Source organism: Idiotropiscis lumnitzeri, chromosome 8 (genome assembly GCF_059441095.1).
Source record: "Idiotropiscis lumnitzeri isolate Australia: NSW breed Sydney's pygmy pipehorse chromosome 8, RoL_Ilum_1.0, whole genome shotgun sequence".
Taxonomy (NCBI): Eukaryota; Metazoa; Chordata; class Actinopteri; order Syngnathiformes; family Syngnathidae; genus Idiotropiscis; species Idiotropiscis lumnitzeri.
In genome coordinates this window covers 10,125,346-10,151,164 of record NC_142398.1, presented here as the reverse complement: position 1 = coordinate 10,151,164, position 25,819 = coordinate 10,125,346, and the positions used below count along the sequence as shown (strand labels likewise).

At 44.1% G+C, this 25,819-nt stretch overlaps 75 non-coding genes across 75 annotated transcripts; all 75 read right to left on the bottom strand.

The window, feature by feature from the left end:
- Positions 1-129: 129 nt before the first annotated feature.
- trnac-gca (transfer RNA cysteine (anticodon GCA)) lies at positions 130-201 on the bottom strand. The gene has a single exon. It is a non-coding gene; the product is annotated as a tRNA-Cys (tRNA).
- Positions 202-608: 407 nt separating this feature from the next.
- trnac-gca (transfer RNA cysteine (anticodon GCA)) lies at positions 609-680 on the bottom strand. Its single transcript has one exon. It is a non-coding gene; the product is annotated as a tRNA-Cys (tRNA).
- Positions 681-848: 168 nt separating this feature from the next.
- trnac-gca (transfer RNA cysteine (anticodon GCA)) lies at positions 849-920 on the bottom strand. The gene has a single exon. It is a non-coding gene; the product is annotated as a tRNA-Cys (tRNA).
- A 169-nt stretch (positions 921-1,089) lies between these two features.
- Positions 1,090-1,161, bottom strand: trnac-gca (transfer RNA cysteine (anticodon GCA)). The gene has a single exon. It is a non-coding gene; the product is annotated as a tRNA-Cys (tRNA).
- Positions 1,162-1,328: 167 nt separating this feature from the next.
- Positions 1,329-1,400, bottom strand: trnac-gca (transfer RNA cysteine (anticodon GCA)). Its single transcript has one exon. It is a non-coding gene; the product is annotated as a tRNA-Cys (tRNA).
- A 406-nt stretch (positions 1,401-1,806) lies between these two features.
- On the bottom strand, positions 1,807-1,878 carry trnac-gca (transfer RNA cysteine (anticodon GCA)). Its single transcript has one exon. It is a non-coding gene; the product is annotated as a tRNA-Cys (tRNA).
- Positions 1,879-2,046: 168 nt separating this feature from the next.
- trnac-gca (transfer RNA cysteine (anticodon GCA)) lies at positions 2,047-2,118 on the bottom strand. The gene has a single exon. It is a non-coding gene; the product is annotated as a tRNA-Cys (tRNA).
- Positions 2,119-2,286: 168 nt separating this feature from the next.
- On the bottom strand, positions 2,287-2,358 carry trnac-gca (transfer RNA cysteine (anticodon GCA)). The gene has a single exon. It is a non-coding gene; the product is annotated as a tRNA-Cys (tRNA).
- A 406-nt stretch (positions 2,359-2,764) lies between these two features.
- trnac-gca (transfer RNA cysteine (anticodon GCA)) lies at positions 2,765-2,836 on the bottom strand. Its single transcript has one exon. It is a non-coding gene; the product is annotated as a tRNA-Cys (tRNA).
- A 168-nt stretch (positions 2,837-3,004) lies between these two features.
- On the bottom strand, positions 3,005-3,076 carry trnac-gca (transfer RNA cysteine (anticodon GCA)). Its single transcript has one exon. It is a non-coding gene; the product is annotated as a tRNA-Cys (tRNA).
- Positions 3,077-3,244: 168 nt separating this feature from the next.
- On the bottom strand, positions 3,245-3,316 carry trnay-gua (transfer RNA tyrosine (anticodon GUA)). The gene has a single exon. It is a non-coding gene; the product is annotated as a tRNA-Tyr (tRNA).
- A 167-nt stretch (positions 3,317-3,483) lies between these two features.
- Positions 3,484-3,555, bottom strand: trnac-gca (transfer RNA cysteine (anticodon GCA)). The gene has a single exon. It is a non-coding gene; the product is annotated as a tRNA-Cys (tRNA).
- A 406-nt stretch (positions 3,556-3,961) lies between these two features.
- Positions 3,962-4,033, bottom strand: trnac-gca (transfer RNA cysteine (anticodon GCA)). The gene has a single exon. It is a non-coding gene; the product is annotated as a tRNA-Cys (tRNA).
- A 408-nt stretch (positions 4,034-4,441) lies between these two features.
- On the bottom strand, positions 4,442-4,513 carry trnac-gca (transfer RNA cysteine (anticodon GCA)). The gene has a single exon. It is a non-coding gene; the product is annotated as a tRNA-Cys (tRNA).
- Positions 4,514-4,679: 166 nt separating this feature from the next.
- trnac-gca (transfer RNA cysteine (anticodon GCA)) lies at positions 4,680-4,751 on the bottom strand. The gene has a single exon. It is a non-coding gene; the product is annotated as a tRNA-Cys (tRNA).
- A 168-nt stretch (positions 4,752-4,919) lies between these two features.
- Positions 4,920-4,991, bottom strand: trnac-gca (transfer RNA cysteine (anticodon GCA)). The gene has a single exon. It is a non-coding gene; the product is annotated as a tRNA-Cys (tRNA).
- A 406-nt stretch (positions 4,992-5,397) lies between these two features.
- Positions 5,398-5,469, bottom strand: trnac-gca (transfer RNA cysteine (anticodon GCA)). The gene has a single exon. It is a non-coding gene; the product is annotated as a tRNA-Cys (tRNA).
- Positions 5,470-5,637: 168 nt separating this feature from the next.
- On the bottom strand, positions 5,638-5,709 carry trnac-gca (transfer RNA cysteine (anticodon GCA)). Its single transcript has one exon. It is a non-coding gene; the product is annotated as a tRNA-Cys (tRNA).
- Positions 5,710-5,877: 168 nt separating this feature from the next.
- On the bottom strand, positions 5,878-5,949 carry trnac-gca (transfer RNA cysteine (anticodon GCA)). Its single transcript has one exon. It is a non-coding gene; the product is annotated as a tRNA-Cys (tRNA).
- Positions 5,950-6,117: 168 nt separating this feature from the next.
- On the bottom strand, positions 6,118-6,189 carry trnac-gca (transfer RNA cysteine (anticodon GCA)). Its single transcript has one exon. It is a non-coding gene; the product is annotated as a tRNA-Cys (tRNA).
- A 168-nt stretch (positions 6,190-6,357) lies between these two features.
- Positions 6,358-6,429, bottom strand: trnac-gca (transfer RNA cysteine (anticodon GCA)). Its single transcript has one exon. It is a non-coding gene; the product is annotated as a tRNA-Cys (tRNA).
- A 167-nt stretch (positions 6,430-6,596) lies between these two features.
- On the bottom strand, positions 6,597-6,668 carry trnac-gca (transfer RNA cysteine (anticodon GCA)). The gene has a single exon. It is a non-coding gene; the product is annotated as a tRNA-Cys (tRNA).
- A 406-nt stretch (positions 6,669-7,074) lies between these two features.
- Positions 7,075-7,146, bottom strand: trnac-gca (transfer RNA cysteine (anticodon GCA)). The gene has a single exon. It is a non-coding gene; the product is annotated as a tRNA-Cys (tRNA).
- A 168-nt stretch (positions 7,147-7,314) lies between these two features.
- trnac-gca (transfer RNA cysteine (anticodon GCA)) lies at positions 7,315-7,386 on the bottom strand. The gene has a single exon. It is a non-coding gene; the product is annotated as a tRNA-Cys (tRNA).
- A 168-nt stretch (positions 7,387-7,554) lies between these two features.
- trnac-gca (transfer RNA cysteine (anticodon GCA)) lies at positions 7,555-7,626 on the bottom strand. The gene has a single exon. It is a non-coding gene; the product is annotated as a tRNA-Cys (tRNA).
- Positions 7,627-7,794: 168 nt separating this feature from the next.
- Positions 7,795-7,866, bottom strand: trnac-gca (transfer RNA cysteine (anticodon GCA)). Its single transcript has one exon. It is a non-coding gene; the product is annotated as a tRNA-Cys (tRNA).
- A 168-nt stretch (positions 7,867-8,034) lies between these two features.
- On the bottom strand, positions 8,035-8,106 carry trnac-gca (transfer RNA cysteine (anticodon GCA)). Its single transcript has one exon. It is a non-coding gene; the product is annotated as a tRNA-Cys (tRNA).
- Positions 8,107-8,274: 168 nt separating this feature from the next.
- trnac-gca (transfer RNA cysteine (anticodon GCA)) lies at positions 8,275-8,346 on the bottom strand. The gene has a single exon. It is a non-coding gene; the product is annotated as a tRNA-Cys (tRNA).
- Positions 8,347-8,513: 167 nt separating this feature from the next.
- Positions 8,514-8,585, bottom strand: trnac-gca (transfer RNA cysteine (anticodon GCA)). Its single transcript has one exon. It is a non-coding gene; the product is annotated as a tRNA-Cys (tRNA).
- Positions 8,586-8,991: 406 nt separating this feature from the next.
- Positions 8,992-9,063, bottom strand: trnac-gca (transfer RNA cysteine (anticodon GCA)). Its single transcript has one exon. It is a non-coding gene; the product is annotated as a tRNA-Cys (tRNA).
- A 168-nt stretch (positions 9,064-9,231) lies between these two features.
- Positions 9,232-9,303, bottom strand: trnac-gca (transfer RNA cysteine (anticodon GCA)). The gene has a single exon. It is a non-coding gene; the product is annotated as a tRNA-Cys (tRNA).
- Positions 9,304-9,470: 167 nt separating this feature from the next.
- trnac-gca (transfer RNA cysteine (anticodon GCA)) lies at positions 9,471-9,542 on the bottom strand. The gene has a single exon. It is a non-coding gene; the product is annotated as a tRNA-Cys (tRNA).
- Positions 9,543-9,948: 406 nt separating this feature from the next.
- On the bottom strand, positions 9,949-10,020 carry trnac-gca (transfer RNA cysteine (anticodon GCA)). Its single transcript has one exon. It is a non-coding gene; the product is annotated as a tRNA-Cys (tRNA).
- A 168-nt stretch (positions 10,021-10,188) lies between these two features.
- Positions 10,189-10,260, bottom strand: trnac-gca (transfer RNA cysteine (anticodon GCA)). The gene has a single exon. It is a non-coding gene; the product is annotated as a tRNA-Cys (tRNA).
- A 168-nt stretch (positions 10,261-10,428) lies between these two features.
- trnac-gca (transfer RNA cysteine (anticodon GCA)) lies at positions 10,429-10,500 on the bottom strand. Its single transcript has one exon. It is a non-coding gene; the product is annotated as a tRNA-Cys (tRNA).
- Positions 10,501-10,668: 168 nt separating this feature from the next.
- Positions 10,669-10,740, bottom strand: trnac-gca (transfer RNA cysteine (anticodon GCA)). The gene has a single exon. It is a non-coding gene; the product is annotated as a tRNA-Cys (tRNA).
- A 168-nt stretch (positions 10,741-10,908) lies between these two features.
- Positions 10,909-10,980, bottom strand: trnac-gca (transfer RNA cysteine (anticodon GCA)). Its single transcript has one exon. It is a non-coding gene; the product is annotated as a tRNA-Cys (tRNA).
- Positions 10,981-11,148: 168 nt separating this feature from the next.
- trnac-gca (transfer RNA cysteine (anticodon GCA)) lies at positions 11,149-11,220 on the bottom strand. The gene has a single exon. It is a non-coding gene; the product is annotated as a tRNA-Cys (tRNA).
- Positions 11,221-11,387: 167 nt separating this feature from the next.
- On the bottom strand, positions 11,388-11,459 carry trnac-gca (transfer RNA cysteine (anticodon GCA)). Its single transcript has one exon. It is a non-coding gene; the product is annotated as a tRNA-Cys (tRNA).
- A 406-nt stretch (positions 11,460-11,865) lies between these two features.
- trnac-gca (transfer RNA cysteine (anticodon GCA)) lies at positions 11,866-11,937 on the bottom strand. The gene has a single exon. It is a non-coding gene; the product is annotated as a tRNA-Cys (tRNA).
- A 168-nt stretch (positions 11,938-12,105) lies between these two features.
- On the bottom strand, positions 12,106-12,177 carry trnac-gca (transfer RNA cysteine (anticodon GCA)). The gene has a single exon. It is a non-coding gene; the product is annotated as a tRNA-Cys (tRNA).
- Positions 12,178-12,345: 168 nt separating this feature from the next.
- trnac-gca (transfer RNA cysteine (anticodon GCA)) lies at positions 12,346-12,417 on the bottom strand. Its single transcript has one exon. It is a non-coding gene; the product is annotated as a tRNA-Cys (tRNA).
- Positions 12,418-12,706: 289 nt separating this feature from the next.
- On the bottom strand, positions 12,707-12,778 carry trnac-gca (transfer RNA cysteine (anticodon GCA)). The gene has a single exon. It is a non-coding gene; the product is annotated as a tRNA-Cys (tRNA).
- A 167-nt stretch (positions 12,779-12,945) lies between these two features.
- Positions 12,946-13,017, bottom strand: trnac-gca (transfer RNA cysteine (anticodon GCA)). Its single transcript has one exon. It is a non-coding gene; the product is annotated as a tRNA-Cys (tRNA).
- A 168-nt stretch (positions 13,018-13,185) lies between these two features.
- Positions 13,186-13,257, bottom strand: trnac-gca (transfer RNA cysteine (anticodon GCA)). The gene has a single exon. It is a non-coding gene; the product is annotated as a tRNA-Cys (tRNA).
- Positions 13,258-13,425: 168 nt separating this feature from the next.
- trnac-gca (transfer RNA cysteine (anticodon GCA)) lies at positions 13,426-13,497 on the bottom strand. The gene has a single exon. It is a non-coding gene; the product is annotated as a tRNA-Cys (tRNA).
- Positions 13,498-13,904: 407 nt separating this feature from the next.
- Positions 13,905-13,976, bottom strand: trnac-gca (transfer RNA cysteine (anticodon GCA)). Its single transcript has one exon. It is a non-coding gene; the product is annotated as a tRNA-Cys (tRNA).
- Positions 13,977-14,144: 168 nt separating this feature from the next.
- On the bottom strand, positions 14,145-14,216 carry trnac-gca (transfer RNA cysteine (anticodon GCA)). The gene has a single exon. It is a non-coding gene; the product is annotated as a tRNA-Cys (tRNA).
- Positions 14,217-14,384: 168 nt separating this feature from the next.
- Positions 14,385-14,456, bottom strand: trnac-gca (transfer RNA cysteine (anticodon GCA)). The gene has a single exon. It is a non-coding gene; the product is annotated as a tRNA-Cys (tRNA).
- Positions 14,457-14,624: 168 nt separating this feature from the next.
- On the bottom strand, positions 14,625-14,696 carry trnac-gca (transfer RNA cysteine (anticodon GCA)). The gene has a single exon. It is a non-coding gene; the product is annotated as a tRNA-Cys (tRNA).
- A 167-nt stretch (positions 14,697-14,863) lies between these two features.
- trnac-gca (transfer RNA cysteine (anticodon GCA)) lies at positions 14,864-14,935 on the bottom strand. Its single transcript has one exon. It is a non-coding gene; the product is annotated as a tRNA-Cys (tRNA).
- Positions 14,936-15,341: 406 nt separating this feature from the next.
- Positions 15,342-15,413, bottom strand: trnac-gca (transfer RNA cysteine (anticodon GCA)). Its single transcript has one exon. It is a non-coding gene; the product is annotated as a tRNA-Cys (tRNA).
- Positions 15,414-15,581: 168 nt separating this feature from the next.
- On the bottom strand, positions 15,582-15,653 carry trnac-gca (transfer RNA cysteine (anticodon GCA)). The gene has a single exon. It is a non-coding gene; the product is annotated as a tRNA-Cys (tRNA).
- A 168-nt stretch (positions 15,654-15,821) lies between these two features.
- On the bottom strand, positions 15,822-15,893 carry trnac-gca (transfer RNA cysteine (anticodon GCA)). Its single transcript has one exon. It is a non-coding gene; the product is annotated as a tRNA-Cys (tRNA).
- Positions 15,894-16,061: 168 nt separating this feature from the next.
- Positions 16,062-16,133, bottom strand: trnac-gca (transfer RNA cysteine (anticodon GCA)). The gene has a single exon. It is a non-coding gene; the product is annotated as a tRNA-Cys (tRNA).
- Positions 16,134-16,301: 168 nt separating this feature from the next.
- On the bottom strand, positions 16,302-16,373 carry trnac-gca (transfer RNA cysteine (anticodon GCA)). Its single transcript has one exon. It is a non-coding gene; the product is annotated as a tRNA-Cys (tRNA).
- Positions 16,374-16,541: 168 nt separating this feature from the next.
- trnac-gca (transfer RNA cysteine (anticodon GCA)) lies at positions 16,542-16,613 on the bottom strand. Its single transcript has one exon. It is a non-coding gene; the product is annotated as a tRNA-Cys (tRNA).
- A 167-nt stretch (positions 16,614-16,780) lies between these two features.
- trnac-gca (transfer RNA cysteine (anticodon GCA)) lies at positions 16,781-16,852 on the bottom strand. Its single transcript has one exon. It is a non-coding gene; the product is annotated as a tRNA-Cys (tRNA).
- Positions 16,853-17,018: 166 nt separating this feature from the next.
- Positions 17,019-17,090, bottom strand: trnac-gca (transfer RNA cysteine (anticodon GCA)). Its single transcript has one exon. It is a non-coding gene; the product is annotated as a tRNA-Cys (tRNA).
- A 168-nt stretch (positions 17,091-17,258) lies between these two features.
- On the bottom strand, positions 17,259-17,330 carry trnac-gca (transfer RNA cysteine (anticodon GCA)). Its single transcript has one exon. It is a non-coding gene; the product is annotated as a tRNA-Cys (tRNA).
- Positions 17,331-17,498: 168 nt separating this feature from the next.
- Positions 17,499-17,570, bottom strand: trnac-gca (transfer RNA cysteine (anticodon GCA)). Its single transcript has one exon. It is a non-coding gene; the product is annotated as a tRNA-Cys (tRNA).
- A 167-nt stretch (positions 17,571-17,737) lies between these two features.
- On the bottom strand, positions 17,738-17,809 carry trnac-gca (transfer RNA cysteine (anticodon GCA)). Its single transcript has one exon. It is a non-coding gene; the product is annotated as a tRNA-Cys (tRNA).
- A 168-nt stretch (positions 17,810-17,977) lies between these two features.
- On the bottom strand, positions 17,978-18,049 carry trnac-gca (transfer RNA cysteine (anticodon GCA)). Its single transcript has one exon. It is a non-coding gene; the product is annotated as a tRNA-Cys (tRNA).
- Positions 18,050-18,454: 405 nt separating this feature from the next.
- Positions 18,455-18,526, bottom strand: trnac-gca (transfer RNA cysteine (anticodon GCA)). Its single transcript has one exon. It is a non-coding gene; the product is annotated as a tRNA-Cys (tRNA).
- Positions 18,527-18,693: 167 nt separating this feature from the next.
- Positions 18,694-18,765, bottom strand: trnac-gca (transfer RNA cysteine (anticodon GCA)). The gene has a single exon. It is a non-coding gene; the product is annotated as a tRNA-Cys (tRNA).
- A 167-nt stretch (positions 18,766-18,932) lies between these two features.
- trnac-gca (transfer RNA cysteine (anticodon GCA)) lies at positions 18,933-19,004 on the bottom strand. Its single transcript has one exon. It is a non-coding gene; the product is annotated as a tRNA-Cys (tRNA).
- A 405-nt stretch (positions 19,005-19,409) lies between these two features.
- trnac-gca (transfer RNA cysteine (anticodon GCA)) lies at positions 19,410-19,481 on the bottom strand. Its single transcript has one exon. It is a non-coding gene; the product is annotated as a tRNA-Cys (tRNA).
- A 406-nt stretch (positions 19,482-19,887) lies between these two features.
- Positions 19,888-19,959, bottom strand: trnac-gca (transfer RNA cysteine (anticodon GCA)). Its single transcript has one exon. It is a non-coding gene; the product is annotated as a tRNA-Cys (tRNA).
- A 166-nt stretch (positions 19,960-20,125) lies between these two features.
- trnac-gca (transfer RNA cysteine (anticodon GCA)) lies at positions 20,126-20,197 on the bottom strand. Its single transcript has one exon. It is a non-coding gene; the product is annotated as a tRNA-Cys (tRNA).
- Positions 20,198-20,365: 168 nt separating this feature from the next.
- trnac-gca (transfer RNA cysteine (anticodon GCA)) lies at positions 20,366-20,437 on the bottom strand. Its single transcript has one exon. It is a non-coding gene; the product is annotated as a tRNA-Cys (tRNA).
- A 167-nt stretch (positions 20,438-20,604) lies between these two features.
- trnac-gca (transfer RNA cysteine (anticodon GCA)) lies at positions 20,605-20,676 on the bottom strand. Its single transcript has one exon. It is a non-coding gene; the product is annotated as a tRNA-Cys (tRNA).
- A 404-nt stretch (positions 20,677-21,080) lies between these two features.
- Positions 21,081-21,152, bottom strand: trnac-gca (transfer RNA cysteine (anticodon GCA)). The gene has a single exon. It is a non-coding gene; the product is annotated as a tRNA-Cys (tRNA).
- Positions 21,153-21,319: 167 nt separating this feature from the next.
- Positions 21,320-21,391, bottom strand: trnac-gca (transfer RNA cysteine (anticodon GCA)). Its single transcript has one exon. It is a non-coding gene; the product is annotated as a tRNA-Cys (tRNA).
- Positions 21,392-21,558: 167 nt separating this feature from the next.
- Positions 21,559-21,630, bottom strand: trnac-gca (transfer RNA cysteine (anticodon GCA)). The gene has a single exon. It is a non-coding gene; the product is annotated as a tRNA-Cys (tRNA).
- Positions 21,631-21,797: 167 nt separating this feature from the next.
- On the bottom strand, positions 21,798-21,869 carry trnac-gca (transfer RNA cysteine (anticodon GCA)). The gene has a single exon. It is a non-coding gene; the product is annotated as a tRNA-Cys (tRNA).
- Positions 21,870-25,819: the final 3,950 nt, after the last annotated feature.

Below are 25,819 nucleotides of genomic sequence, written 5' to 3'. Positions count from 1 at the left end.
CTGGAATTAAAAAGTGAAGCACAGTTGCAGGATGTGGACCTCTTTAGTTGCCTTGGAGAAACAAGTCCCAAGAACTTTTTGACAGGTTGTGCTGTCCGGGCAAATGTCACTAGACTTTAAAACCTGACAAGGGGATACCCAGATTTGAACTGGGGACCTCTTGATCTGCAGTCAAATGCTCTACCACTGAGCTACACCCCCTGCTTCAGCACATGTGTTTTCCTCAAGAATGAAACTAACCTGGAATTAAAAAGTGAAGCACAGTTGCAGGATGGGGACCTCTGAAGTTCCCTTGGAGAAACAAGTTCAAAGATCTTTTTGACAGGTTGTGTTTCCGGGCAAATGGCACTAGACTTTAAAATCTGACAAGGGGGTACCCAGATTTTAACTGGGGACCTCTTGATCTGCATTCAAATGCTCTAGCACTGAGCTACACCCCCTGCTTCAGCACATGTGTTTTCCTCAAGAATGAAACTAACCTGGAATTAAAAAGTGAAGCACAGTTGCAGGATGGGGACCTCTTTAGTTGCCTTGGAGAAACAAGTCCCAAGAACTTTTTGACAGGTTGTGCTGTCTGGGCAAATGGCACTAGACTTTAAAACCTGACAAGGGGGTACCCAGATTTGAACTGGGGACCTCTTGATCTGCAGTCAAATGCTCTACCACTGAGCTACACCCCCTGCTTCAGCACATGTGTTTTCCTCAAGAATGAAACTTACCTGGAATTAAAAAGGGAAGCACAGTTGCAGGATGTGGACCTCTTAAGTTGCCTTGGAGAAACAAGTCCCAAGAACATTTTGACAGGTTACGCTGTCCGGGCAAATGGCACTCGACTTTAAAATCTGACAAGGGGGTACCCAGATTTGGGCCGGGGACCTCTTGATCTGCAGTCAAATGCTCTACCACTGAGCTACACCCCCTGCTTGAGAAGAAGCGTTTTACTCAAGAATGAAAATAACCTGGAATTAAAAAGGGAAGCACAGTTGAAGGATGGGGACCTCTTAAGTTCCCTTGGAGAAACAAGTTCCAAGATGTTTTTGACAGGTTTGTGCTGTCCGGACATATGGCACTAGACTTTAAAATCTGACAAGGGGGTACCCAGATTTGAACTGGGGACCTCTTGATCTGCAGTCAAATGCTCTACCACTGAGCTACACCCCCAGCTTCAGAGGAGGTGTTTTCCTCAAGAATGAAAATAACCTGGAATTAAAAAGGGAAATACAGTCGGAGGAGGGGACCTCTGAAGTTCCCTTGGAGAAACAAGTCCCAAGATCTATTTGACAGGTTGTGCTGTCAAGGCAAATGGCACTAGACTTTAAAATCTGACAAGGGGGTACCCGGATTTGAACTGGGGACCTCTTGATCTGCAGTCAAATGCTCTACCACTGAGCTACACCCCCCGTTTAAGAAGATGTGTTTTCTTCAAGAATGAAAATAACCTGGAATTAAAAAGGGAAGTACAGTAGGAGGAGGGGACCTCTGAAGTTCCCTTGGAGAAACAAGTTCAAAGATCTTTTTGACAGGTTGTGTTTCCGGGCAAATGGCACTAGACTTTAAAATCTGACAAGGGGGTACCCGGAATTTAACTGGGGACCTCTTGATCTGCATTCAAATGCTCTAGCACTGAGCTACACCCCCTGCTACAGCACATGTGTTTTCCTCAAGAATGAAACTAACCTGGAATTAAAAAGGGAAGCACAGTTGCAGGATGGGGACCTCTTTAGTTGCCTTGGAGAAACAAGTCCCAAGAACTTTTTGACAGGTTGTGCTGTCTGGGCAAATGGCACTAGTGTTTAAAACCTGACAAGGGGGTACCCAGATTTGAACTGGGGACCTCTTGATCTGCAGTCAAATGCTCTACCACTGAGCTACACCCCCTGCTTGAGAAGAAGTGTTTTCTTCAAGAATGAAAATAACCTGGAATAAAAAAGGGAAGCACAGTTTGAGATGTGGACCTCTTAAGTTCCCTTGGAGAAACAAGTTCCAAGATGTTTTTGGCAGGTTTGTGCTGTCCGGGAATATGGCACTAGACTTTAAAATCTGACAAGGGGGTACCCAGATTTGAACTGGGGACCTCTTGATCTGCAGTCAAATGCTCTACCACTGAGCTACACCCCCGGCTTATGAACATGTGTTTTCCTCAAGAATGAAACTAACCTGGAATTAAAAAGGGAAGCACAGTTGCAGGATGTGGACCTCTTAAGTTGCCTTGGAGAAACAAGTCCCAAGAACATTTTGACAGGTTACGCTGTCCGGGCAAATGGCACTTGATTTTAAAATCTGACAAGGGGGTACCCAGATTTGAACTGGGGACCTCTTGATCTGCAGTCAAATGCTCTACCACTGAGCTACACCCCCGGCTTATGAATATGTGTTTTCTTCAAGAATGAAAATAACCTGGAATTAAAAAGTGAAGTACAGTAGGAGGAGGGGACCTCTGAAGTTCCCTTGGAGAAACAAGTTCAAAGATCTTTTTGACAGGTTGTGTTTCCGGGCAAATGGCACTAGACTTTAAAATCTGACAAGGGGGTACGCAGATTTTAAATGGGGACCTCTTGATCTGCATTCAAATGCTCTAGCACTGAACTACACCCCCTGCTACAGCACATGTGTTTTCCTCAAGAATGAAAATAACCTGGAATTAAAAAGGGAAGCACAGTTGCAGGATGGGGACCTCTTAAGTTGCCTTGGAGAAACAAGTCCCAAGAACATTTTGACAGGTTGCGCTGTCCGGGCAAATGGCACTAGACTTTAAAATCTGACAAGGGGGTACCCAGATTTGAACTGGGGACCTCTTGATCTGCAGTCAAATGCTCTACCACTGAGCTACACCCCCTGCTTCAGCACATGTGTTTTCCTCAAGAATGAAACTAACCTGGAATTAAAAAGTGAAGCACAGTTGCAGGATGTGGACCTCTTTAGTTGCCTTGGAGAAACAAGTCCCAAGAACTTTTTGACAGGTTGTGCTGTCCGGGCAAATGGCACTAGACTTTAAAACCTGACAAGGGGGTACCCAGATTTGAACTGGGGACCTCTTGATCTGCAGTCAAATGCTCTACCACTGAGCTACACCCCCTGCTTGAGAAGAAGTGTTTTCTTCAAGAATGAAAATAACCTGGAATAAAAAAGGGAAGCACAGTTTGAGATGGGGACCTCTTAAGTTCCCTTGGAGAAACAAGTTCCAAGATGTTTTTGGCAGGTTTGTGCTGTCCGGGAATATGGCACTAGACTTTAAAATCAGACAAGGGGGTACCCAGATTTGAACTGGGGACCTCTTGATCTACAGTCAAATGGTCTACCACTGAGCTACACCCCCGGCTTATGAACATGTGTTTTCTTCAAGAATGAAAATAACCTGGAATTAAAAAGGGAAGTACAGTAGGAGGAGGGGACCTCTGAAGTTCCCTTGGAGAAACAAGTCCCAAGATCTTTTTGACAGGTTGTGCTGTCAAGGCAAATGGCACTAGACTTTAAAATCTGACAAGGGGGTACCCAGATTTGAACTGGGGACCTCTTGATCTGCAGTCAAATGCTCTACCACTGAGCTACACCCCCGGCTTATGAACATGTGTTTTCTTCAAGAATGAAAATAACCTGGAATTAAAAAGGGAAGTACCGTAGGAGGAGGGGACCTCTGAAGTTCCCTTGGAGAAACAAGTTCAAAGATCTTTTTGACAGGTTGTGTTTCCGGGCAAATGGCACTAGACTTTAAAATCTGACAAGGGGGTACCCAGATTTTAACTGGGGACCTCTTGATCTGCATTCAAATGCTCTAGCACTGAGCTACACCCCCTGCTACAGCACATGTGTTTTCCTCAAGAATGAAAATAACCTGGAATTAAAAAGGGAAGCACAGTTGCAGGATGGGGACCTCTTTAGTTGCCTTGGAGAAACAAGTCCCAAGAACTTTTTGACAGGTTGTGCTGTCTGGGCAAATGGCACTAGACTTTAAAACCTGACAAGGGGGTACCCAGATTTGAACTGGGGACCTCTTGATCTGCAGTCAAATGCTCTACCACTGAGCTACACCCCCTGCTTCAGCACATGTGTTTTCCTCAAGAATGAAACTAACCTGGAATTAAAAAGTGAAGCACAGTTGCAGGATGTGGACCTCTTTAGTTGCCTTGGAGAAACAAGTCCCAAGAACTTTTTGACAGGTTGTGCTGTCCGGGCAAATGGCACTAGACTTTAAAATCTGACAAGGGGGTACCCAGATTTTAACTGGGGACCTCTTGATCTGCATTCAAATGCTCTAGCACTGAGCTACACCCCCTGCTACAGCACATGTGTTTTCCTCAAGAATGAAAATAACCTGGAATTAAAAAGGGAAGCACAGTTGCAGGATGGGGACCTCTTTAGTTGCCTTGGAGAAACAAGTCCCAAGAACTTTTTGACAGGTTGTGCTGTCCGGGCAAATGGCACTAGACTTTAAAACCTGACAAGGGGGTACCCAGATTTGAACTGGGGACCTCTTGATCTGCAGTCAAATGCTCTACCACTGAGCTACACCCCCGGCTTATGAACATGTGTTTTCTTCAAGAATGAAAATAACCTGGAATTAAAAAGGGAAGTACAGTAGGAGGAGGGGACCTCTGAAGTTCCCTTGGAGAAACAAGTTCAAAGATCTTTTTGACAGGTTGTGTTTCCGGGCAAATGGCACTAGACTTTAAAATCTGACAAGGGGGTACCCAGATTTGAACTGGGGACCTCTTGATCTGCAGTCAAATGCTCTACCACTGAGCTACACCCCCTGCTTGAGAAGAAGTGTTTTCTTCAAGAATGAAAATAACCTGGAATAAAAAAGGGAAGCACAGTTTGAGATGTGGACCTCTTAAGTTCCCTTGGAGAAACAAGTTCCAAGATGTTTTTGGCAGGTTTGTGCTGTCCGGGAATATGGCACTAGATTTTAAAAACTGACAAGGGGGTACCCAGAGTTGAACTGGGGACCTCTTGATCTGCAGTCAAATGCTCTACCACTGAGCTACACCCCCGGCTCATGAATATGTGTTTTCTTCAAGAATGAAAATAACCTGGAATTAAAAAGTGAAGTACAGTAGGAGGAGGGGACCTCTGAAGTTCCCTTGGAGAAACAAGTTCAAAGATCTTTTTGACAGGTTGTGTTTCCGGGCAAATGGCACTAGACTTTAAAACCTGACAAGGGGGTACCCAGATTGTAAATGGGGACCTCTTGATCTGCATTCAAATGCTCTAGCACTGAACTACACCCCCTGCTACAGCACATGTGTTTTCCTCAAGAATGAAAATAACCTGGAATTAAAAAGGGAAGCACAGTTGCAGGATGGGGACCTCTTAAGTTGCCTTGGAGAAACAAGTCCCAAGAACATTTTGACAGGTTGCGCTGTCCGGGCAAATGGCACTAGACTTTAAAACCTGACAAGGGGGTACCCAGATTTGAACTGGGGACCTCTTGATCTGCAGTCAAATGCTCTACCACTGAGCTACACCCCCTGTTTGAGAAGTAGTGTTTTCTTCAAGAATGAAAATAACCTGGAATAAAAAAGGGAAGCACAGTTTGAGATGGGGACCTCTTAAGTTCCCTTGGAGAAACAAGTTCCAAGATATTTTTGGCAGGTTTGTGCTGTCCGGGAATATGGCACTAGACTTTAAAATCTGACAAGGGGGTACCCAGATTTGAACTGGGGACCTCTTGATCTGCAGTCAAATGCTCTACCACTGAGCTACACCCCCGGCTTATGAACATGTGTTTTCTTCAAGAATGAAAATAACCTGGAATTAAAAAGGGAAGTACAGTAGGAGGAGGGGACCTCTGAAGTTCCCTTGGAGAAACAAGTCCCAAGATCTTTTTGACAGGTTGTGCTGTCAAGGCAAATGGCACTAGACTTTAAAATCTGACAAGGGGGGTACCCGGATTTGAACTGGGGACCTCTTGATCTGCAGTCAAATGCTCTACCACTGAGCTACACCCCCTGCTTCAGCACATGTGTTTTCCTCAAGAATGAAACTTACCTGGAATTAAAAAGGGAAGCACAGTTGCAGGATGTGGACCTCTTAAGTTGCCTTGGAGAAACAAGTCCCAAGAACTTTTTGACAGGTTGTGCTGTCCGGGCAAATGGCACTAGACTTTAAAACCTGACAAGGGGGTACCCAGATTTGAACTGGGGACCTCTTGATCTGCAGTCAAATGCTCTACCACTGAGCTACACCCCCTGCTTGAGAAGAAGTGTTTTCTTCAAGAATGAAAATAACCTGGAATAAAAAAGGGAAGCACAGTTTGAGATGTGGACCTCTTAAGTTCCCTTGGAGAAACAAGTTCCAAGATGTTTTTGGCAGGTTTGTGCTGTCCGGGAATATGGCACTAGACTTTAAAATCTGACAAGGGGGTACCCAGATTTGAACTGGGGACCTCTTGATCTGCAGTCAAATGCTCTACCACTGAGCTACACCCCCGGCTTATGAACATGTGTTTTCTTCAAGAATGAAAATAACCTGGAATTAAAAAGGGAAGTACAGTAGGAGGAGGGGACCTCTGAAGTTCCCTTGGAGAAACAAGTCCCAAGATCTTTTTGACAGGTTGTGCTGTCAAGGCAAATGGCACTAGACTTTAAAATCTGACAAGGGGGTACCCGGATTTGAACTGGGGACCTCTTGATCTGCAGTCAAATGCTCTACCACTGAGCTACACCCCCGGCTTATGAATATGTGTTTTCTTCAAGAATGAAAATAACCTGGAATTAAAAAGTGAAGTACAGTAGGAGGAGGGGACCTCTGAAGTTCCCTTGGAGAAACAAGTTCAAAGATCTTTTTGACAGGTTGTGTTTCCGGGCAAATGGCACTAGACTTTAAAATCTGACAAGGGGGTACCCAGATTTTAAATGGGGACCTCTTGATCTGCATTCAAATGCTCTAGCACTGAACTACACCACCTGCTACAGCACATGTGTTTTCCTCAAGAATGAAAATAACCTGGAATTAAAAAGGGAAGCACAGTTGCAGGATGGGGACCTCTTAAGTTGCCTTGGAGAAACAAGTCCCAAGAACATTTTGACAGGTTGCGCTGTCCGGGCAAATGGCACTAGACTTTAAAATCTGAAAAGGGGGTACCCAGATTTGAACTGGGGACCTCTTGATCTGCAGTCAAATGCTCTACCACTGAGCTACACCCCCTGCTTCAGCACATGTGTTTTCCTCAAGAATGAAACTAACCTGGAATTAAAAAGTGAAGCACAGTTGCAGGATGTGGACCTCTTTAGTTGCCTTGGAGAAACAAGTCCCAAGAACTTTTTGACAGGTTGTGCTGTCCGGGCAAATGGCACTAGACTTTAAAACCTGACAAGGGGGTACCCAGATTTGAACTGGGGACCTCTTGATCTGCAGTCAAATGCTCTACCACTGAGCTACACCCCCTGTTTGAGAAGAAGTGTTTTCTTCAAGAATGAAAATAACCTGGAATAAAAAAGGGAAGCACAGTTTGAGATGGGGACCTCTTAAATTCCCTTGGAGAAACAAGTTCCAAGATGTTTTTGGCAGGTTTGTGCTGTCCGGGAATATGGAACTAGACTTTAAAATCTGACAAGGGGGTACCCAGATTTGAACTGGGGACCTCTTGATCTGCAGTCAAATGCTCTACCACTGAGCTACACCCCCGGCTTATGAACATGTGTTTTCTTCAAGAATGAAAATAACCTGGAATTAAAAAGGGAAGTACAGTAGGAGGAGGGGACCTCTGAAGTTCCCTTGGAGAAACAAGTCCCAAGATCTTTTTGACAGGTTGTGCTGACAAGGCAAATGGCACTAGACTTTAAAATATGACAAGGGGGGTACCCGGATTTGAACTGGGGACCTCTTGATCTGCAGTCAAATGCTCTACCACTGAGCTACACCCCCTGCTTCAGCACATGTGTTTTCCTCAAGAATGAAATTTACCTGGAATTAAAAAGGGAAGCACAGTTGCAGGATGTGGACCTCTTAAGTTGCCTTGGAGAAACAAGTCCCAAGAACTTTTTGACAGGTTGTGCTGTCCGGGCAAATGGCACTAGACTTTAAAACCTGACAAGGGGGTACCCAGATTTGAACTGGGGACCTCTTGATCTGCAGTCAAATGCTCTACCACTGAGCTACACCCCCTGTTTGAGAAGAAGTGTTTTCTTCAAGAATGAAAATAACCTGGAATAAAAAAGGGAAGCACAGTTTGAGATGGGGACCTCTTAAGTTCCCTTGGAGAAACAAGTTCCAAGATGTTTTTGGCAGGTTTGTGCTGTCCGGGAATATGGCACTAGACTTTAAAAATTGACAAGGGGGTACCCAGATTTGAACTGGGGACCTCTTGATCTGCAGTCAAATGCTCTACCACTGAGCTACACCCCCGGCTTATGAACATGTGTTTTCTTCAAGAATGAAAATAACCTGGAATTAAAAAGGGAAGTACAGTAGGAGGAGGGGACCTCTGAAGTTCCCTTGGAGAAACAAGTCCCAAGATCTTTTTGACAGGTTGTGCTGTCAAGGCAAATGGCACTAGATTTTAAAATCTGACAAGGGGGTACCCGGATTTGAACTGGGGACCTCTTGATCTGCAGTCAAATGCTCTACCACTGAGCTACACCCCCGGCTTATGAATATGTGTTTTCTTCAAGAATGAAAATAACCTGGAATTAAAAAGTGAAGTACAGTAGGAGGAGGGGACCTCTGAAGTTCCCTTGGAGAAACAAGTTCAAAGATCTTTTTGACAGGTTGTGTTTCCGGGCAAATGGCACTAGACTTTAAAATCTGACAAGGGGGTACCCAGATTGTAAATGGGGACCTCTTGATCTGCATTCAAATGCTCTACCACTGAGCTACACCCCCTGCTTCAGCACATGTGTTTTCCTCAAGAATGAAACTTACCTGGAATTAAAAAGGGAAGCACAGTTGCAGGATGTGGACCTCTTAAGTTGCCTTGGAGAAACAAGTCCCAAGAACTTTTTGACAGGTTGTGCTGTCCGGGCAAATGGCACTAGACTTTAAAACCTGACAAGGGGGTACCCAGATTTGAACTGGGGACCTCTTGATCTGCAGTCAAATGCTCTACCACTGAGCTACACCCCCTGCTTGAGAAGAAGTGTTTTCTTCAAGAATGAAAATAACCTGGAATAAAAAAGGGAAGCACAGTTTGAGATGTGGACCTCTTAAGTTCCCTTGGAGAAACAAGTTCCAAGATGTTTTTGGCAGGTTTGTGCTGTCCGGGAATATGGCACTAGACTTTAAAATCTGACAAGGGGGTACCCAGATTTGAACTGGGGACCTCTTGATCTGCAGTCAAATGCTCTACCACTGAGCTACACCCCCGGCTTATGAACATGTGTTTTCTTCAAGAATGAAAATAACCTGGAATTAAAAAGGGAAGTACAGTAGGAGGAGGGGACCTCTGAAGTTCCCTTGGAGAAACAAGTCCCAAGATCTTTTTGACAGGTTGTGCTGTCAAGGCAAATGGCACTAGACTTTAAAATCTGACAAGGGGGTACCCGGATTTGAACTGGGGACCTCTTGATCTGCAGTCAAATGCTCTACCACTGAGCTACACCCCCGGCTTATGAATATGTGTTTTCTTCAAGAATGAAAATAACCTGGAATTAAAAAGTGAAGTACAGTAGGAGGAGGGGACCTCTGAAGTTCCCTTGGAGAAACAAGTTCAAAGATCTTTTTGACAGGTTGTGTTTCCGGGCAAATGGCACTAGACTTTAAAATCTGACAAGGGGGTACCCAGATTTTAAATGGGGACCTCTTGATCTGCATTCAAATGCTCTAGCACTGAACTACACCACCTGCTACAGCACATGTGTTTTCCTCAAGAATGAAAATAACCTGGAATTAAAAAGGGAAGCACAGTTGCAGGATGGGGACCTCTTAAGTTGCCTTGGAGAAACAAGTCCCAAGAACATTTTGACAGGTTGCGCTGTCCGGGCAAATGGCACTAGACTTTAAAATCTGAAAAGGGGGTACCCAGATTTGAACTGGGGACCTCTTGATCTGCAGTCAAATGCTCTACCACTGAGCTACACCCCCTGCTTCAGCACATGTGTTTTCCTCAAGAATGAAACTAACCTGGAATTAAAAAGTGAAGCACAGTTGCAGGATGTGGACCTCTTTAGTTGCCTTGGAGAAACAAGTCCCAAGAACTTTTTGACAGGTTGTGCTGTCCGGGCAAATGGCACTAGACTTTAAAACCTGACAAGGGGGTACCCAGATTTGAACTGGGGACCTCTTGATCTGCAGTCAAATGCTCTACCACTGAGCTACACCCCCTGTTTGAGAAGAAGTGTTTTCTTCAAGAATGAAAATAACCTGGAATAAAAAAGGGAAGCACAGTTTGAGATGGGGACCTCTTAAATTCCCTTGGAGAAACAAGTTCCAAGATGTTTTTGGCAGGTTTGTGCTGTCCGGGAATATGGAACTAGACTTTAAAATCTGACAAGGGGGTACCCAGATTTGAACTGGGGACCTCTTGATCTGCAGTCAAATGCTCTACCACTGAGCTACACCCCCGGCTTATGAACATGTGTTTTCTTCAAGAATGAAAATAACCTGGAATTAAAAAGGGAAGTACAGTAGGAGGAGGGGACCTCTGAAGTTCCCTTGGAGAAACAAGTCCCAAGATCTTTTTGACAGGTTGTGCTGACAAGGCAAATGGCACTAGACTTTAAAATATGACAAGGGGGGTACCCGGATTTGAACTGGGGACCTCTTGATCTGCAGTCAAATGCTCTACCACTGAGCTACACCCCCTGCTTCAGCACATGTGTTTTCCTCAAGAATGAAATTTACCTGGAATTAAAAAGGGAAGCACAGTTGCAGGATGTGGACCTCTTAAGTTGCCTTGGAGAAACAAGTCCCAAGAACTTTTTGACAGGTTGTGCTGTCCGGGCAAATGGCACTAGACTTTAAAACCTGACAAGGGGGTACCCAGATTTGAACTGGGGACCTCTTGATCTGCAGTCAAATGCTCTACCACTGAGCTACACCCCCTGTTTGAGAAGAAGTGTTTTCTTCAAGAATGAAAATAACCTGGAATAAAAAAGGGAAGCACAGTTTGAGATGGGGACCTCTTAAGTTCCCTTGGAGAAACAAGTTCCAAGATGTTTTTGGCAGGTTTGTGCTGTCCGGGAATATGGCACTAGACTTTAAAAATTGACAAGGGGGTACCCAGATTTGAACTGGGGACCTCTTGATCTGCAGTCAAATGCTCTACCACTGAGCTACACCCCCGGCTTATGAACATGTGTTTTCTTCAAGAATGAAAATAACCTGGAATTAAAAAGGGAAGTACAGTAGGAGGAGGGGACCTCTGAAGTTCCCTTGGAGAAACAAGTCCCAAGATCTTTTTGACAGGTTGTGCTGTCAAGGCAAATGGCACTAGATTTTAAAATCTGACAAGGGGGTACCCGGATTTGAACTGGGGACCTCTTGATCTGCAGTCAAATGCTCTACCACTGAGCTACACCCCCGGCTTATGAATATGTGTTTTCTTCAAGAATGAAAATAACCTGGAATTAAAAAGTGAAGTACAGTAGGAGGAGGGGACCTCTGAAGTTCCCTTGGAGAAACAAGTTCAAAGATCTTTTTGACAGGTTGTGTTTCCGGGCAAATGGCACTAGACTTTAAAATCTGACAAGGGGGTACCCAGATTGTAAATGGGGACCTCTTGATCTGCATTCAAATGCTCTAGCACTGAACTACACCCCCTGCTACAGCACATGTGTTTTCCTCAAGAATGAAAATAACCTGGAATTAAAAAGGGAAGCACAGTTGCAGGATGGGGACCTCTTAAGTTGCCTTGGAGAAACAAGTCCCAAGAACATTTTGACAGGTTGCGCTGTCCGGGCAAATGGCACTAGACTTTAAAATCTGACAAGGGGGTACACAGATTTGAACTGGGGACCTCTTGATCTGCAGTCAAATGCTCTACCACTGAGCTACACCCCCTGCTGCAGCACATGTGTTTTCCTCAAGAATGAAACTAACCTGGAATTAAAAAGTGAAGCACAGTTGCAGGATGTGGACCTCTTTAGTTGCCTTGGAGAAACAAGTCCCAAGAACTTTTTGACAGGTTGTGCTGTCCGGGCAAATGGCACTAGACTTTAAAACCTGACAAGGGGGTACCCAGATTTGAACTGGGGACCTCTTGATCTGCAGTCAAATGCTCTACCACTGAGCTACACCCCCTGCTTCAGCACATGTGTTTTCCTCAAGAATGAAACTTACCTGGAATTAAAAAGGGAAGCACAGTTGCAGGATGTGGACCTCTTAAGTTGCCTTGGAGAAACAAGTCCCAAGAACTTTTTGACAGGTTGTGCTGTCCGGGCAAATGGCACTAGACTTTAAAACCTGACAAGGGGGTACACAGATTTGAACTGGGGACCTCTTGATCTGCAGTCAAATGCTCTACCACTGAGCTACACCCCCTGTTTGAGAAGAAGTGTTTTCTTCAAGAATGAAAATAACCTGGAATAAAAAAGGGAAGCACAGTTTGAGATGGGGACCTCTTGATCTGCAGTCAAATGCTCTACCACTGAGCTACACCCGCTGCTTCAGCACATGTGTTTTCCTCAAGAATGAAACTTACCTGGAATTAACAAGGGAAGCACAGTTTGAGATGGGGACCTCTTAAGTTCCCTTGGAGAAACAAGTTCCAAGATGTTTTTGGCAGGTTTGTGCTGTCCGGGAATATGGCACTAGACTTTAAAATCTGACAAGGGGGTACCCAGATTTGAACTGGGGACCTCTTGATCTGCAGTCAAATGCTCTACCACTGAGCTACACCCCCTGCTTCAGCACATGTGTTTTCCTCAAGAATGAAACTTACCTGGAATTAAAAAGTGAAGTACAGAAGGAGGAGGGGACCTCTGAAGTTCCCTTGGAGAAACAAGCCCCGATATCTTTTTGACAGGTTGTGCTGTCCGGGCAAATGGCACTAGACTTTAAAATCTGACAAGGGGGTACCCGGATTTGAACTGGGGACCTCTTGATCTGCAGTCAAATGCTCTACCACTGAGCTACACCCCCTGCTCGAGAAGATTTGTTTTCCTCAAGAATGAAAATAACCTGGAATTAAAAAGGGAAGCACAGTTTGAGATGGGGACCTCTTAAGTTCCCTTGGAGAAACAAGTTCCAAGATGTTTTTGACAGGTTTGTGCTGTCCGGGGATATGGCACTAGACTTCAAAATCTGACAAGGGGGTACCCAGATTTGAACTGGGGACCTCTTGATCTGCAGTCAAATGCTCTACCACTGAGCTACACCCCCCCGCTTCAGAGAATGTGTTTTCCTCAAGAATGAAAATAACCTGGAATTAAAAAGGGAAGCACAGTAGGAGGAAGGGACCTCTGACGTTTCCTTGGAGAAATAAGTCCCAAGATCTTTTTGACAGGTTGTGCTGTCAAGGCAAATGGCACTAGACTTTAAAAGCTGACAAGGGGGTACCCAGATTTGAACTGGGGACCTCTTGATCTGCAGTCAAATGCTCTACCACTGAGCTACACCCCCCGCTTAAGAACATGTGTTTTCTTCAAGAATGAAAATAACCTGGAATTAAAAAGTGAAGTACCGTAGGAGGAGGGGACCTCTTAAGTTCCCTTGGAGAAACAAGCCCCAATATCTTTTTGACAGGTTGTGCTGTCCGGGCAAATGGCACTAGACTTTAAAATCTGACAAGGGGGTACCCACATTTGAACGGGGGACCTCTTGATCTGCATTCAAATGCTCTAGCACTGAGCTACACCCCCTGCTACAGCACATGTGTTTTCCTCAAGAATGAAAATAACCTGGAATTAAAAAGGGAAGCACAGTTGCAGGATGGGGACCTCTTAAGTTGCCTTGGATAAACAAGTCCCAAGAACATTTTGACAGGTTGCGCTGTCCGGGCAAATGGCACTAGACTTTAAAACCTGACAAGGGGGTACCCAGATTTGAACTGGGGACCTCTTGATCTGCAGTCAAATGCTCCACCACTGAGCTACACCCCCTGTTTGAGAAGTAGTGTTTTCTTCAAGAATGAAAATAACCTGGAATAAAAAAGGGAAGCACAGTTTGAGATGGGGACCTCTTAAGTTCCCTTGGAGAAACAAGTTCCAAGAAGTTTTTGGCAGGTTTGTGCTGTCCGGGAATATGGCACTAGACTTTAAAATCAGACAAGGGGGTACCCAGATTTGAACTGGGGACCTCTTGATCTGCAGTCAAATGCTCTACCACTGAGCTACACCCCCTGCTTCAGCACATGTGTTTTCCTCAAGAATGAAACTTACCTGGAATTAAAAAGGGAAGCACAGTTGCAGGATGTGGACCTCTTAAGTTGCCTTGGAGAAACAAGTCCCAAGAACTTTTTGACAGGTTGTGCTGTCCGGGCAAATGGCACTAGACTTTAAAACCTGACAAGGGGGTACCCAGATTTGAACTGGGGACCTCTTGATCTGCAGTCAAATGCTCTACCACTGAGCTACACCCCCTGCTTGAGAAGAAGTGTTTTCTTCAAGAATGAAAATAACCTGGAATAAAAAAGGGAAGCACAGTTTGAGATGTGGACCTCTTAAGTTCCCTTGGAGAAACAAGTTCCAAGATGTTTTTGGCAGGTTTGTGCTGTCCGGGAATATGGCACTAGACTTTAAAATCTGACAAGGGGGTACCCAGATTTGAACTGGGGACCTCTTGATCTGCAGTCAAATGCTCTACCACTGAGCTACACCCCCGGCTTATGAACATGTGTTTTCTTCAAGAATGAAAATAACCTGGAATTAAAAAGGGAAGTACAGTAGGAGGAGGGGACCTCTGAAGTTCCCTTGGAGAAACAAGTCCCAAGATCTTTTTGACAGGTTGTGCTGTCAAGGCAAATGGCACTAGACTTTAAAATCTGACAAGGGGGTACCCGGATTTGAACTGGGGACCTCTTGATCTGCAGTCAAATGCTCTACCACTGAGCTACACCCCCGGCTTATGAATATGTGTTTTCTTCAAGAATGAAAATAACCTGGAATTAAAAAGTGAAGTACAGTAGGAGGAGGGGACCTCTGAAGTTCCCTTGGAGAAACAAGTTCAAAGATCTTTTTGACAGGTTGTGTTTCCGGGCAAATGGCACTAGACTTTAAAATCTGACAAGGGGGTACCCAGATTTTAAATGGGGACCTCTTGATCTGCATTCAAATGCTCTAGCACTGAACTACACCACCTGCTACAGCACATGTGTTTTCCTCAAGAATGAAAATAACCTGGAATTAAAAAGGGAAGCACAGTTGCAGGATGGGGACCTCTTAAGTTGCCTTGGAGAAACAAGTCCCAAGAACATTTTGACAGGTTGCGCTGTCCGGGCAAATGGCACTAGACTTTAAAATCTGAAAAGGGGGTACCCAGATTTGAACTGGGGACCTCTTGATCTGCAGTCAAATGCTCTACCACTGAGCTACACCCCCTGCTTCAGCACATGTGTTTTCCTCAAGAATGAAACTAACCTGGAATTAAAAAGTGAAGCACAGTTGCAGGATGTGGACCTCTTTAGTTGCCTTGGAGAAACAAGTCCCAAGAACTTTTTGACAGGTTGTGCTGTCCGGGCAAATGGCACTAGACTTTAAAACCTGACAAGGGGGTACCCAGATTTGAACTGGGGACCTCTTGATCTGCAGTCAAATGCTCTACCACTGAGCTACACCCCCTGTTTGAGAAGAAGTGTTTTCTTCAAGAATGAAAATAACCTGGAATAAAAAAGGGAAGCACAGTTTGAGATGGGGACCTCTTAAGTTCCCTTGGAGAAACAAGTTCCAAGATGTTTTTGGCAGGTTTGTGCTGTCCGGGAATATGGAACTAGACTTTAAAATCTGACAAGGGGGTACCCAGATTTGAACTGGGGACCTCTTGATCTGCAGTCAAATGCTCTACCACTGAGCTACACCCCCGGCTTATGAACATGTGTTTTCTTCAAGAATGAAAATAACCTGGAATTAAAAAGGGAAGTACAGTAGGAGGAGGGGACCTCTGAAGTTCCCTTGGAGAAACAAGTCCCAAGATCTTTTTGACAGGTTGTGCTGACAAGGCAAATGGCACTAGACTTTAAAATATGACAAGGGGGGTACCCGGATTTGAACTGGGGACCTCTTGATCTGCAGTCAAATGCTCTACCACTGAGCTACACCCCCTGCTTCAGCACATGTGTTTTCCTCAAGAATGAAATTTACCTGGAATTAAAAAGGGAAGCACAGTTGCAGGATGTGGACCTCTTAAGTTGCCTTGGAGAAACAAGTCCCAAGAACTTTTTGACAGGTTGTGCTGTCCGGGCAAATGGCACTAGACTTTAAAACCTGGCAAGGGGGTACCCAGATTTGAACTGGGGACCTCTTGATCTGCAGTCAAATGCTCTACCACTGAGCTACACCCCCTGTTTGAGAAGAAGTGTTTTCTTCAAGAATGAAAATAACCTGGAATAAAAAAGGGAAGCACAGTTTGAGATGGGGACCTCTTAAGTTCCCTTGGAGAAACAAGTTCCAAGATGTTTTTGGCAGGTTTGTGCTGTCCGGGAATATGGCACTAGACTTTAAAATCTGACAAGGGGGTACCCAGATTTGAACTGGGGACCTCTTGATCTGCAGTCAAATGCTCTACCACTGAGCTACACCCCCGGCTTATGAACATGTGTTTTCTTCAAGAATGAAAATAACCTGGAATTAAAAAGGGAAGTACAGTAGGAGGAGGGGACCTCTGAAGTTCCCTTGGAGAAACAAGTCCCAAGATCTTTTTGACAGGTTGTGCTGTCAAGGCAAATGGCACTAGATTTTAAAATCTGACAAGGGGGTACCCGGATTTGAACTGGGGACCTCTTGATCTGCAGTCAAATGCTCTACCACTGAGCTACACCCCCGGCTTATGAATATGTGTTTTCTTCAAGAATGAAAATAACCTGGAATTAAAAAGTGAAGTACAGTAGGAGGAGGGGACCTCTGAAGTTCCCTTGGAGAAACAAGTTCAAAGATCTTTTTGACAGGTTGTGTTTCCGGGCAAATGGCACTAGACTTTAAAATCTGACAAGGGGGTACCCAGATTGTAAATGGGGACCTCTTGATCTGCAGTCAAATGCTCTACCACTGAGCTACACCCCCTGCTGCAGCACATGTGTTTTCCTCAAGAATGAAACTAACCTGGAATTAAAAAGTGAAGCACAGTTGCAGGATGTGGACCTCTTTAGTTGCCTTGGAGAAACAAGTCCCAAGAACTTTTTGACAGGTTGTGCTGTCCGGGCAAATGGCACTAGACTTTAAAACCTGACAAGGGGGTACCCAGATTTGAACTGGGGACCTCTTGATCTGCAGTCAAATGCTCTACCACTGAGCTACACCCCCTGCTTCAGCACATGTGTTTTCCTCAAGAATGAAACTTACCTGGAATTAAAAAGGGAAGCACAGTTGCAGGATGTGGACCTCTTAAGTTGCCTTGGAGAAACAAGTCCCAAGAACTTTTTGACAGGTTGTGCTGTCCGGGCAAATGGCACTAGACTTTAAAACCTGACAAGGGGGTACCCAGATTTGAACTGGGGACCTCTTGATCTGCAGTCAAATGCTCTACCACTGAGCTACACCCCCCGCTTCAGAGCATGTGTTTTCCTCAAGAATGAAAATAACCCGTAATTAAAAATGGAAGGACATTAGGAGGAGGGGACCTCTGACGTTCCCTTGGAGAAACAAGCCCCAATATCTTTTTGACAGGTTGTGCTGTCCGGGCAAATGGCACTAGACTTTAAAATCTGACAAGGTGGTACCCAGATTTGAACTGGGGACCTCTGGATCTGCAGTCAAATGCTCTACCACTGAGCTACACCCCCTGCTCGAGAAGAAGTGTTTTCCTCAAGAATGAATATAACCTGGAATTAAAAAGGTATGCACAGTTTGAGATGGGGACCTCTTAAGTTCCCTTGGAGAAACAAGTTCCAAGATGTTTTTGACAGGTTTGTGCTGTCCGGGCATATGGAACGAGACTTTAAAATCTGACAAGGGGGTACCCAGATTTGAACTGGGGACCTCTTGATCTGCAGTCAAATGCTCTACCACTGAGCTACACCCCCACTTCAGAGCATGTGTTTTCCTCAAGAATGAAAATAACCTGGAATTAAAAAGGAAGCACAGTAGAAGGAGGGGACCTCAGACGTTCCCTTGGAGAAATAAGTCCCAAGATCTTTTTGACAGGTTATGCTGTCAAGGCAAATGGCACTAGACTTTAAAATCTGACAAGGGGGTACCCAGATTTTAACTGGGGACCTCTTGATCTGCATTCAAATGCTCTAGCACTGAGCTACACCCCCTGCTACAGCACATGTGTTTTCCTCAAGAATGAAAATAACCTGGAATTAAAAAGGGAAGCACAGTTGCAGGATGGGGACCTCTTTAGTTGCCTTGGAGAAACAAGTCCCAAGAACTTTTTGACAGGTTGTGCTGTCTGGGTAAATGGCACTAGACTTTAAAACCTGACAAGGGGGTACCCAGATTTGAACTGGGGACCTCTTGATCTGCAGTCAAATGCTCTACCACTGAGCTACACCCCCCGTTTAAGAAGATGTGTTTTCTTCAAGAATGAAAATAACCTGGAATTAAAAAGCGAAGCACCGTAGGTGGAGGGGACCTCTGAAGTTCCCTTGGAGAAACAAGCCACAATATCTTTTTGACAGGTTGTGCTGTCCGGGCAAATGGCACTAGACTTTAAAATCTGACAAGGGGGTACCCAGATTTGAACTGGGGACCTCTTGATCTGCAGTCAAATGCTCTACCACTGAGCTACACCCCCTGCTTCAGCACATGTGTTTTCCTCAAGAATGAAAACAACCTGGAACTAAAAAGGGAAGCACCGTAGGAGGAGGGGACCTCTGAAGTTCCCTTGGAGAAACAAGTCCCAAGATTTTTTTGACAGGTTGTGCTGTCCGGGCATATGGCACTAGACTTTAAATTCTGACAAGGGGGTACCCAGATTTGAACTGGGGACCTCTTGATCTGCAGTCAAATGCTCTACCACTGAGCTACACCCCCACTTCAGAGCATGTGTTTTCCTCAAGAATGAAAATAACCTGGAATTAAAAAGGAAGCACAGTAGAAGGAGGGGACCTCTGACGTTCCCTTGGAGAAATAAGTCCCAAGATCTTTTTGACAGGTTGTGCTGTCAAGGCAAATGGCACTAGACTTTAAAATCTGACAAGGGGGTACCCAGATTTTAACTGGGGACCTCTTGATCTGCATTCAAATGCTCTAGCACTGAGCTACACCCCCTGCTACAGCACATGTGTTTTCCTCAAGAATGAAAATAACCTGGAATTAAAAAGGGAAGCACAGTTGCAGGATGGGGACCTCTTTAGTTGCCTTGGAGAAACAAGTCCCAAGAACTTTTTGACAGGTTGTGCTGTCTGGGCAAATGGCACTAGACTTTAAAACCTGACAAGGGGGTACCCAGATTTGAACTGGGGACCTCTTGATCTGCAGTCAAATGCTCTACCACTGAGCTACACCCCCCGTTTAAGAAGATGTGTTTTCTTCAAGAATGAAAATAACCTGGAATTAAAAAGCGAAGCACCGTAGGTGGAGGGGACCTCTGAAGTTCCCTTGGAGAAACAAGCCCCAATATCTTTTTGACAGGTTGTGCTGTCCGGGCAAATGGCACTAGACTTTAAAATCTGACAAGGGGGTACCCAGATTTGAACTGGGGACCTCTTGATCTGCAGTCAAATGCTCTACCAATTAGCTACACTCCCCGTTTAAGAAGATGTGTTTTCTTCAAGAATGAAAAATACCTGGAATTAAAAAGGGAAGCACAGCAGAAGGAGGGGATCTCTAAAGTTCCCTTGGAGAAACAAGTTCCAAGATCTTTTTGACAGGTTGTGCTGTCCGGGTAAATGGCAGTAGACTTTAAATTATGACAAGGGGGTACCCAGTTTTGAACTGGGGACCTCTTGATCTGCAGTCAAATGCTCTACCACTGAGCTACACCCACTGCTGCAGATGCTGTGTTTTCCTCAAGAATGAAAATAACCTGGTATTATAAAGCTAATGACAGTTGGAGGAGGGTACCTCTGAAGTTTCCTTGGAGAAACAAGTTCCAAGATCTTTTTGACAGGTTGTGTTTCCGTGCAAATGGCACTAGACTTTAAAATCTGACAAGGGGGTACCCAGATTTAAACTGGGGACCTCTTGATCTGCAGTTAAATGCTCTACCACTGAGCTACACCCCCTGTTTCGGCACATGTGTTTTCCACAAGAATGAAAATAACCTGGAATTAAAAAGTGAAGCACAGTTGCAGGATGGGGACCTCTTAAGTTGCCTTGGAGAAACAAGTCCCAAGAACTTTTTGACAGGTTGTGCTGTCCGGGTAAATGGCACTAGACTTTAAAACCTGCCAAGGAGGAACCCAGATTTGAACTGGGGACCTCTCGATCTGCAGTCAAATGCTCTGCCACTGAGCTACACCCCCTGCTCGAGAAGAAGTGTTTTCCTCGAGAATGAAAATAACCTGGAATTAAAAAGGGAAGCATAGTTTGAGATGGGGACCTCTTAAGTTCCCTTGGAGAAACAAGTTCCAAGAACTTTTTGACAGGTTGTGCTGTCCGGGTAAATGGCACTAGACTTTAAATTCTGACAAGGGGGTACCCGGATTTGTACTGGGGACCTCTTGATCTGCAGTCAAATGCTCTACCACTGAGCTACACCCCCGTTTAAGAAGATGTGTTTTCTTCAAGAATGAAAATAACCTGGAATTAAAAAGCGAAGCACCGTAGGAGGAGGGGACCTCTTAAGTTCCCTTGGAGAAACAAGCCCCAATATCTTTTTGACAGGTTGTGCTGTCCGGGCAAATGGCACTAGACTTTAAAATCAGACAAGGGGGTAACCAGATTTGAACAGGGGACCTCTTGATCTGCAGTCCAATGCTCAACCACTGAGCTACACCCGCTGCTGAAGATGCTGTGTTTTCCTCAAGAATGAAAATAACCTGGTATTATAAAGCTAATGACAGTTGGAGGAGGGTACCTCTGAAGTTTCTTTGGAGAAACAAGTTCCAAGATCTTTTTGACAGGTTGTGTTTCCGTGCAAATGGCACTAGACTTTAAAATCTGACAAGGGGATACCCAGATTTGAACTGGGGCCCTCTTGATCTGCAGTCAAATGCTCTACCACTGAGCTACACCCCCTGCTTCATCACATGTGTTTTCCTCAAGAATGAAAACAACCTGGAACTAAAAAGGGAAGCAACGTAGGAGGAGGGGACCTCTGAAGTTCCCTTGAAGAAACAAGTCCCAAGATTTTTTTGACAGGTTTTGCTGTCCGGGCATTTGGCACTAGACTTTAAATTCTGACAAGGGGGCACCCAGATTTGAACTGGGGACCTCTTGATCTGCAGTCAAATGATCTACCACTGAGCTACACCCCCCGCTTCCGAGGATGTGTTTTCCTCAAGAATGAAAATAACCTGGAATTAAAAAGGGAAGAACAGTAGGAGGAGGGGACCTCTGACGTTCCCTTGGAGAAATAAGTCCCAAGATCTTTTTGACAGGTTGTGCTGTCAAGGCAAATGGCACTAGACTTTAAAATGTGACAAGGGGGTACCCAGATTTGAACTGGGGACCTCTTGATCTGCAGTCAAATGCTCTACCACTGAGCTACACCCCCTGCTTCAGCACATGTGTTTTCCTCAAGAATGAAAACAACCTGGAACTAAAAAGGGAAGCACCGTAGGAGGATTGGACCTCTGAAGTTCCCTTGGAGAAACCAGTCCCAAGATTTTTTTGACAGGTTGTGCTGTCCGGGCATATGGCACTAGACTTTAAATTCTGACAAGGGGGTACCCGGATTTGAACTGGGGACCTCTTGATCTGCAGTCAAATGCTCCACCACTGAGCTACACCCCCAGCTTCAGCACATGTGTTTTCCTCAAGAATGAAACTAACCTGGAATTAAAAAGTGAAGCACAGTTGCAGGATGTGGACCTCTTTAGTTGCCTTGGAGAAACAAGCCCCAATATCTTTTTGACAGGTTGTGCTGTCCGGGCAAATGGCACTAGACTTTAAAATCTGACAAGGGGGTATCCAGATTTGAACGGGGGACCTCTTGATCTGCAGTCAAATGCTCTACCACTGAGCTCCACCTCCTGCTTCAGTACATGTGTTTTCCTCAAGAATGAAAAATACCTATCAATACCAATAACTATCATTATTGGAAGCCCCCAAACCACCTTTGAATGGGGAGCTCTTGATTTGACGTAAAATCTTCTTTCAGTAAACTGTACTCCCACGAAAGAGTCAATTCTCCTCACGTTTAGTTGCTTTCAACTAAACCATATTTTGGCGATATTGGAATCGGCTGTATTAATATAGGAATGATTTACTTCTTATGGGATTCACAGGTGCCCTCTTAAGTCAGAGGATTGCAGACAACTGAGAATCGGCATACAGGTTAAGAGAGTGGTGTGAGGTTCCACCACAGATTTTTATTTAGACAAGCTTGTTTTCCTCCAACAAACACAAGTGGCATACAGGCTATAAAAGAAAAAGCCCCGCCCTCCCACATTCACATCGGTGTGAATGGCGAACATACTTGTTCATTCACTGGGTACACACACAGACAGACCCAGACGTCAAGGCAATAGAAATAGAGATCACACACTCGCTGAGAGGAAATACACTTCCTCGATCCCGTCATCTGGGGAAGGTCTTGCTGTTTTTGGTGTAAATATGCACAGTTGCGGTTTAGGAGTACGCTATTCAAAGATGTCAAAATGCGTCAGGAGGAGGGGAATAACAAACACTTGTGGCCATCTCATCCATTCATTTAAAAACCCAGTGTGCGTGTTCTTTTGATGTCGAATAGACTTCCATCCCTCCTGTAGCTATCATAACCACTGTCCTCACAGCTTCCTGTTTATGCGAGACCTCTTCCTCTTAAAAACGCAGAAACAACCGCCCCCTCTCCCGCACTCCATCCAGATGAGTCTATAAACAATAACAAGCATAATGCAATTGGATAACTGAACACCTTGTCAGTGCCTCTGAAGTACTTAATCAATGGCAAAGGGAAGTTGGACTCATAGTTATGACTAGGGCTTCCTCCTTTTCTTTCATCTCTTGTCAATGTTTATTTTTAAAAACACAAACAAGTTGCTGACATTATCCTGCCAAACAGGTGTGTTTTAATCTCCTAAATCCGATAATAATAGCAATCCTGATGTTCAACAGAGCGCCTGTGCATACGTGTCAACGGAAGTGAAGTAATTAAGTGTTCTTTAAACCTTCAGGTAATGTCAAGAGGTCTGTGCTGCAGTGGATGAGTTCAAAGTTAAAACTCAGGTTTGACCTAAACAATGTTGCACTCTAAAAACAGGTAGGTTAAAAATAACGCAATTTCAGGTCAAAATTGGATCAATCCACTAGTTCGGTCAATTTGATCTAATTTTCTGTTTTTTTTTTGGTTTTTGGTTTTTGGAAAAAACAACTAAAAAAATGATAGTTTTGTACAAAACAACACAAAATGTTTGGCCAATTTGACCCAATTTGTGGATCGGTCCAGTTTTGACCCAAAATTGTATTATTTTTAACCTACCTGTTTTTAGAGTGTAGACAGAAGAGACATGGCTTTGGTTTAACATCTTGTTATTTTTTCCCAACTTTCGGTTTCCTTATAAGCGCACTCGGCAATTAGTTGGTGCACAGCAGCAGCCAGCTAGATTGCCCATATACACCCAAAAAGCGTTTTTTTTTTTGTTTGGTTAAATATAACGCAGTTTTGATTAAAAAATGGACTGATCCTCTACTTGGGTCAATTTGATCCAACTTCCTGGGTTGTTTTTGCAGAAAGCAATCCAAAAGAATGGGTAGTTTTGTACAAAACAATCCCTCAAAACTGGGCTGCTTTTTACAAAACAAAGCAAGAATATGGGTCAAATTGACCCAATTGGTGGTTGGGTCTATTTTTCACACAAAAATATGTTATTTTTAACACAATTGTTTTGAGCGTAATCCACCGCTATTTTTTGACCGTGTTCACCTGTCGCAGCCTCTCTGTGTCACAGATTTTTCTAAGAACCTAGCTATGACTCCATCCATTTTCTATTGCACTTGTGCTTATTGGATTATGGATGTATTGGACCTGTTTATCCTAGTTGACTTTGGGTGAGACTTTTTTTTTATTTTTTTGATGGCAGCAATTTGACCCTAAAATTGCTTTATTTCTGTTTCTAATCATATTTTCTTTGTGTGAAATTACTTCAAAAGAAATTCGAGCTTGGCCACAATACTGGAAAAGTTGATTATTTTCAACTCCCCTTGATGTAGAACTCCAACAGTAAACTGTAACATCTGTGATGTTGATTGTGTGCTACAGGTGGCATGGCCTCGTGAATGGCTCGTGATTTCAATGGCGGGAAGAGCCAGGTTGGGGATGACTGCTTCGGTTAAGTAGTCTGCATGTAAGTGACTAGCTGTGTGTTGTGTAGCCAATAGCCACCCCTGAATGGATGTGTTCTCTCATTGAACAAAATGACTTTGTAAATCCTTAACCAGATGCGAGTACATTGCAGTACATTAGTGAGTGTGGGTATGCGTGTGCATGCGTGTTTACGACACGTCTGATGTGACGTGTCGGCTCTCAGCTCAGAGGCATCAGAGTGGGTGACTAATTGTGCCGTCTGTTCACCATAACACTCACTCACTCACTCGCACTGAGATTATGCAATCCAGAGTAAAATAATCTCCTTGGCCCGGTATTTTTTTCTTTTCTTTTTTTTTTGCCCGAATATCGTCACGTCTAGATTACGTTGCCGTCTGGTAACCCTTCACTTATCTAATCCTCGACCTCTACTTACTCCATCTCAACATTTTCCCATGATCACTCAGGACGGAATAAAAATCATAATCTGACACTTCTTGGAAAATTCCCATTTGGCTCATCAACCCCTTGGCATTAAAAAAAAAAAATCCATTCTACGTGACCCAACTATTTATGGCATCGAACCCTGGTGAGAGATCTTAATACTTGTTAAACTTTTATGTCAGGCAAGCCACATTACTTCAGCATATCACCAGACAATTTAGCATTAGATTCTAAATTTTAACTCCACAATCTTATTTTGCTTTTTTGAGTTGAGGTTGAAAATATTTGTGCGACACATCAGTAACATGAAGATGAAGTCAGAGCGCGTCAATAAAAATCGCTTCAAGTGGAACAGGCCATTAGTGACGGTGGAGGAAATTGTGTACAGTTACAAATGTCAGTCAGTGTTATCTTAAAAACATGAGGGGTTACTAGAACAGCTGAACTTTATTTGTGGTGAATCAGAGACTGTTTAAAATGTGGTAGGTGTGTGCTAAATCGCCTTTAGCTTGAATTTGAATGTAATTGGTTTATTCTGAACATCTTCAATGAAAAGCATTGTTTACCCTTGAGTTGTGCAGGTTAAGGTCACATTAATGGTGGGAAAAATGTAACAGATTTATCTTGGGCTCAATTTTGAGCAGTGGGATGTAGACCTTTTTATTTATAATGCAGGTCAAAACTCAGTTGATGTCATCAAAAATAGGGTAAAGTATGAGAAAAAGAGAGAAAAATAAAAAGAGAAAATTCATTGCCTGTGGAATTAATCAACATTTTATTCTGTTATTATTTTGTAATTTATTTTGGATTATTAATGTATCATATGCCCGTAGAAATGATTTTCAGGGATTATTTTGAATTTGAAGTGAGCGTCGGATATTTCCCAACACATCACTCAACAGTCGAATTCACTTGCGATGATTGTTTTGATGTGTCATTGTGTACGTGTGCGTGCCTGTGTGTGTGTCATCATTGAAGGAAAAGGGGGTTGTTC